This window comes from Podarcis tiliguerta (genome assembly GCF_965153285.1).
Source record: "Podarcis tiliguerta genome assembly, chromosome: 7".
NCBI classification, from domain to species: Eukaryota; Metazoa; Chordata; class Lepidosauria; order Squamata; family Lacertidae; genus Podarcis; species Podarcis tiliguerta.
This window is the reverse complement of record NC_139540.1, coordinates 42,397,140-42,403,139: the sequence shown is the minus strand read 5'-3', so window position 1 is coordinate 42,403,139 and position 6,000 is coordinate 42,397,140.

Below are 6,000 nucleotides of genomic sequence, written 5' to 3'. Positions count from 1 at the left end.
CTGGCATTAAGCGGCACCATCAGAACAGAAGGCACAATGATAGAGCAACCAGGATCTCAGCTGAAGAGGAAAACTCTGATGGAGGCAATGGCTCTCTGCTAGTATTCCGATGGTAAGGCCATGAGCAAGACCCTGAGCTTTAGAGGGGAATGGTGGCAGAAAACCTATTGTCTCCTTTTCCCAGTGTGCTGCCCATTTAGGGAGACATCATCACGACTAAGTGGGAAGAATGTATAAGACTTATATTTGGAGGCATGGACTGTGTACACACATACACACCTTGTTTATTCTGCTTCCAGTGTGCTCACACTGCTGGTTCGGGAAGTGGTACACATATCTGTCATGTTGCTTCTTAGGAAATACTGCATTTTTACGCATTGCACCTCCCCACCCCCCTGGAACCGAATTCAATCCAAATTAAGAAAAAACAATGATCTAGCTGTGTTTTGAGCCCGTAATGTGCATAGAGCCCATGGTCTCCCAATAGACTCAGCATTAGGATCATTCTAGGACCAGTTCTACAATGCATTATTAAGGGGAAGCAGATTGCTTCAAAGTGGCTGGATTTTTTTTGCGGGGATGGGGGGGAATAGCAAGGTAAGATTTTATGTCTGAATGATGCAGCTAGTGTCTTTTTGGAGAGGGGTGCAGGCAGGCATAATTTGGTGCTTCTCTTCATATCTGCAGCACATCTTTGTAATTTTTCTCAAAATGTGCCATTCCATTGTTTCCATCGCAGGAAGTCTTGTTATGCAAAGCATGGCCTCTCCGCACTGTGCCATTCCATATGTTGAAATACTCTGGCTTTCCAAATGTCACATAACAACAGCAAATAGTTGCCACAATGAGGCCCCAGTGACTGTTCTGTTCTGGAAGTAAACGAATTGACAAGCCTGCTCTTTATGTTGCATCAACCGTTTCCCTATTATATTTACAAAATGTAAAAAAAATACAAAGCTAGTCAATCTGCTTCCATATTACAGCCTATTATGCAATTAGGAGGGTACACTTTCAGAACAGCGTGCAGGGAATTAGGCACACAACTCTGATTAGCGTTAATAGGAATTGGGCATTTAATTCCCTGCGTACAGCTAGAAATGGATCTCGCCTGCTTAATAAGCGCCACTGCAACATTACATGTGATAAAGTCAGATCAATAAAAAAGTATTTTAAAAAGTTAGTATCCAATTCCTCTAACCACAGTATTGGCGTTAGCGACAATTTTCTAGTAACAGATTCAGTCCACCACTGCTGAAACAGCAGCAGAAGCCTCTACAAAAGTAAGAATAATGCTCTGTATTTTAATAAAGCTTGTTTGCAACAAATGCCAATAAGCCTATCAAATAGAAAAGGATCAGTATTGCTTTCTGAAGGATTTCAGTGTTTATGTATATGTGAGCTGCATTTGGAATACTCAACCTATTGTTCCCTAGAACTGAACTTGGCAGAGTTTCTCCAATTCATGTTTTGGTGTGGGTTCCCCCACCCCCACCCATCCACTAGTTAGATTATTGGGAGAAATGGGATGCTACTTATTCAAGCTACAAAATAATAATAATAATCCTCTGCTCATATCAGTTGTTATCCCAAGATCTCACTAGAAGTGCATCATTTTACATTTAAATATGACCATTGGAGACCATTGGCATGGCCAATGCAGAAATATATGCCATGCTCACATGAGCACTTATCTACGCAGTAAATCTTGGCCTTCCCAAAGCCAACTAAGCAAGGCTCTGGGCTTTGAGAAGGAGGTGCAAGGCTCTGGCAGGGTCCTAGAGCCCTGCCATCTCCTTCCCAAAGCTTGGATTACTCTAACTAGGCTTTGGGAAAGAAGAGGGAGGACTCTAGGAGACTATCAGAGCCCTTATGTCTCCTTCTCAAAGCCCAGTGCCTCACTTACTCAGCTTTGGAGAGGCAGCATGAGGGCTGGAGGGTGGAGTTGTCAAATGTTGCTGAGGGCCACCAAAAAAGACCCTTGGGCTACGCGTTGGACTGTCCTCTTGTAAGTGCTTCTTTTGTCAATAAAGACTTGACAATTAGGTGTGTGCCTTCCTTAGCAGGGGTGGACCTGAACAGATGGTCGGTTTGGATGACACAACAAGCTTTGGTACATTGAAAGTGAACACTTCCTGATTCATCCATGCAACCACACCAGAGGAAGAGAGGGGAGGGGAAAACAATCCATACACAAGGCTCATTGCTCAACAGCCTATTTTTAAAAGAGAGAGAAAAAGATGAAACAGCACATTTATGGTAACAATTAAATGTTAATGCCCCTGTTATTCAGTTTTCAATAATCCTCTTACACTTTTGTTTGCAATGTAGAGCTGAAAGCGCCATGTCAATCCGGACATTGTGAGATCACTTTACATAGATGACATTTCTAAACTTTCCTGAAGCAATTTTTGGAAATGAAAGTAAAAGCATAGACTGGAAGTCTATTCAAAGGCAGCAATAATTAATAACAAAGGGTCTGGTGTGTACAAGAAGCTATGGGTCGTTTTAGAGGAAAGGGCCTCTGTTCATAAAGAAATTCAAAGCTAACATAAACGAGGTTGTCCTTTATTAAAGACTGAGAAGCAATGGGTGAAGCAGCGAGCGCAGAGAGAAGCCTCTTCCTCAAGGCAGAAAATGAGTATTCCACTTTTTGCGTTCCAGCTTCATGATGCCTCTGAGGGATAAGCAACTCAGACTCTTGAAGAAAAAAATATGAGAAAAGGAACATGATTTGTTCCTATAGGGAAAATGTTATGAGCACCACTTGCTAACACCCAGCAGTGAATTGCATGGTGGGATTGGAGATGCTTATCTCACATCCCAGCAGGTGAGTCGCTGCTGCTGACAGGGAGGGGGAGGGGAGGGGTGTCATAGTGCAACATATTTAAACCATATTTACAAGTTTGGTTGTGTCTAAATGATGCTGATAGGCCAAATAATGCCTTAGTGGCGCCTGCCCTGTGGAACGCCCTCCCATCAGATGTTAAAGAGATAAACCACTGTTGGATGTTTAGATGACGTCTGAAGGCATCCCTGTTTAGGGAAGTTTTAAATGAATGATGTTTTATTGTATTTTTAATCTTTGTTGAAAGCTGCCCAGAGTGACTGGGGAAACCCAGCCAGACGGGCGGGATATAAATAATAAATTATTATTATTATTATTATTATTATTATTACTACTACTACTTATAATGTTCTTGGTTTACTGGGTTAAAAAAATGTGTGTGCTATGGGGGGGAGAGAGTTTTTTTCGGGCAAAAGCTGTTTCACTACATTGACTAACTCTTGAAGAACACTGCACTTGGGACTTACCATAAACCTCAGACTTCACAGTTTTTCACTGTTCCTTTCAAATGTGTCTCATATTTCTGTCCTAAACCTCTAGAGGAAGATAACTTTGTGTATTAAGAATGCGATGCATTACATTTCACATAACTCACACAGTTAGCCTACGTTTGTGAAATAAATCAAATAATAAGACCCATTATCCAGTGTGATGTGATCATTCTCTGAAAGCTGCAATTTTCTATTGTAATGCATACCTGCAGAAGGCCAAAGTTAAAGCTGCTTTGGGGGCCATAATTCTACTTTTCTTGACTTCTGTGGATTTAAGTCAGAACATTAGGGCTCTATTAACATTGCCTTCAGTATTATATTTGCATTTGACACTCAAACCCATGGGGGGGGGGGGTCCTAGAAATTTAATGCTTGACAGGATTGATTACCTGAGGTCCACCAAGAATAATGGGTGGCACACACTATATATAACTTTCTGCTGCTGCTTTAAAAATGGAAAACAAAACACCCAAATGACTTGCACTACAACTTGCAACATATTCTGGTAAAAAGTCTACCACATTAGCATAGTGAAAATAAAGTTTGATGCTACATCAATTAATCTGGAAGGAATCCCTTATGTTCCCTCAATTCTTTCTTTCCTCATCTTATGCACTACAATGCCCTCCTGCCTTTCCTGCTCTGTGACAAACCATAGTTTGCCTTATATCAAAATGGGCAAGCTATGGTTTACAATCACCTTGCCAATAAGGATTGCAAAACAATTTCTAATCTTTATTGCGGTCCAACGACCCATAACATGGCTTCAGAATAAAATGCAGATTCATACAGACAACCCCCCAAGGAAGGGAGACCGAAGTGTTATTTGTTTAGTCATGGGTATGTTGATCTTTGATTCGTATGACTACTGAAAGAAACTTTGCCACAGATGCTGTGATATCATTGGACTTGTTGTCCAGAAGATATTGGATGGTAAAACAGTGTCTGATCCTGGTTTGCAATCCCTGTATGTAGGGCAGGTGCAAAGCTGTTGTTTGTGAGTTTGGATGTAACAGAAAACTATGCTACAAACCAAGAAGGTACGGAAGAAATGACAACATGCTGCAAGAAGAGAAGGGAGTGCTGGAGGCCAAAGTGTCTTCCAAGTCATTCATACAGCACAAAGCCATGATTGTGGCATTTTTTCTGAACTAAACCTTATAACTCAGTGTGCATTTCAGAGCTACGGTGTAAGGGTGGAGCATAAGAGTAGAAGGTCAAGATGGGTCACACAAGACCCCATAACACTATGTATTGCTCACTGCAAGAATGAAAACAGTGACCATTTCCTGATCTCCTCTGCACTTGTCCAAGACTTGTGGCAGATTTGGTGAAGGCGGTCAAAATTTAAAGAGTAAGATTCTGAAAGTTGGAAACCACCACATTTAATCTGAATTCTGTTTCTAGTGGATTTCAGAGACATGTTGATGTGACCTCATTCTGAAAAACAAAACAAAACGTCTGTAAAATATATACTAAAATATATGTAAAATTGCACCCATGCTTACAGTAGTTTCATACGGTAAATGTTAAGGAAGCTCAGACACCCATAAAGGAGGGCTCCTCTGGAGCAGTCTTAGTTTCACTGTAAAGATGTAATACAGCTCCATCCTGTGCAAAGTCATAGCTATAATAAGAATCTTTGCACTCACCACAAAAATCTCATCACCTTTGGGTAGCTCTATTTTTGGAAATTCCTACTTACAGTTGTAATTGACAGAATGTAAAGAGCTGCTTCCCTTGGACACTTTGAGTCTCCTTTCTCTGAAAGTATCAAATTAAGCATGATTATTAAATATAAGCTCTGTTTGGAATTAAAGTGACCTATGGCACATTACAGCTAAAAATTATAATTCTGGTCACATTTCGTAGCACTGTGTTGATTCCTTGCTAGATAACTGTGATTTGAGCAGCTCACTGTTTGTTAATGATAAGCACACAATAATTTGAAACCTGAAGTTTTGCTCATGCTTTCTTTGACTTTAGTCACTTTGATTCTCTTGAGAAAGATGTAATGGAGCAGAGAGACCTGGAGTTCATGTGCCAATTCTCCTTCTTTCCATTTGGCCTATTCTCCAAAGTTAGAAGGAAACTTGTTCCCTGATCTCAGGAACCATCATGCAAAATTTGGTTATGATATCTTAAGATAGTAAGCAGACCAACAACTTCAATGGCAGATAAATGTTTAGCTCAGAGACCGTGCTATCCTGATTAAATAGCCATCAAGTATATTATCCACGGTCATCTGGTATCTTACGAAAATGGCTCTGGGTCTATGAAAGCAGACGCAACAATTATGTTGCAATCTTTAAAAATACCTACTAAGAGGGCAAACCCCACCAAATTCAGTGGAATTTACTTCTGAATAAGCAAACTCAGGGGTTCATCCCTACACCATTAAGATGCTACAGCATTTTGCATTCTTTCTTCTTCAGACTCACATGGGTAACCTGGAATGCGCCAACTTATTATTGAAGTATTATAAAATATCCTCAGATTCAAAATAGTCTCAATAATAATTTAATTTACAATAAAGCAAAATGGTTGACTGCCCACTAACACCTTTAATTGCTTAACACAACCAGAATAGTATATCTCTCTGCTTCCTCCAATTTGAGATGTTTTGTACTCTGGACAGGACAGGGACACACATGCAAGTTCTGA